This window comes from Athene cunicularia, assembly GCF_003259725.1.
Source record: "Athene cunicularia isolate RWA chromosome 13 unlocalized genomic scaffold, athCun1 chr13_part1, whole genome shotgun sequence".
Lineage (NCBI taxonomy): Eukaryota > Metazoa > Chordata > Aves > Strigiformes > Strigidae > Athene > Athene cunicularia.
Window position 1 is genome coordinate 17027212 of NW_020799117.1, and position 1161 is coordinate 17028372.

Genomic DNA, 1161 nt, shown 5'->3' on the forward strand with positions numbered 1-1161 from the left:
GAGGAATGTGCGGGCTGCGGCGCGGGAACGGCCGCCCGGCGCTGCCTGAAACCGTCTCGGGTTTCCCCCCCGGAGGCGCCGGTGCGAAGCTGAACTTCACCGGCGTCTGTGGAGATACGGCAACGCCGGCTGCCTTCGCGGGTGAGTCCGTTCTGATCCGATGTAGGTTCAGGCTCAGAACGCCTCACCTAGACTGTGCTGAACAAGCACCAAAAATAGGAGCAGCACACACTGAAAATCTGATAGTGCTTAGAGGTTACTTGGAGAATCGCGAGACACCCAAGAAGACATTTTTCTAAGGTCTCAGGCCGTTAACGGGGAGGTTCTCCCTGGAGCACACCTCCGTGCACCTACAGCGACCTCCTGACCCACGACAAAGCTGGTGTGTGCACCTCATCAAAACCCATCTGTTCCAAAATACCTCTTTCCTTGGCTTGCACACTTTAAAGATAGTTCAAAAGTCACATTCATGCATAACATACTTGGGAACACAGATAATCTGTTCTTCACCTACATCACAAAGCCCCGGTCCCTGACCATTCGATCCAGGCTCTGATCCTGCAGGCAGGGAGAAGTTCTTTTCACCATTCAGCAAGGATGATGGGCAGCTTTACCCAGAAACCCTCACGACCCCGCCAAAGATTTGACAGGGCTGAGTTACATTAGGACTCAAGTTCTCAGTGTGAGCTCAAAATGCGTTCTCAACATTTTCCCATGAACATAAAAATTTAGTATTTTAAGTGAAGGACTTGTATGAAAACAACTGAAACATGTTCACTGTGAGACGGCATTCCAGGGTGCAGTAGCACATCTTAGATACCTGTTCATTTCTGGGACCTTTTGCTTCGTGGTTTGAAATTTGTAATTACCTGAGGCGCTCCTGCCCACCTTGATAGTTAGTTGTGCCCAAAGCAGTGAAATGTTCCCCCTTACAGCCAGAAAAGCAACTACGTATCTACCACCCTCCAAACAAGCAAAGAAATGCTCTACAGCATTTCCCTAGGAAGATAAATTTGCCAAAGAGCACATGCAAGACCACAAGTTAACCTTCACCTCTCCTGGTCTCTGTCTGAAAAAGCAATAAATCTTCTAATTTTATAGTGAATTATTTACATAAGAAATTTAATCTTTATATAGAAAGCATTTTGATGAAGAGTTAAG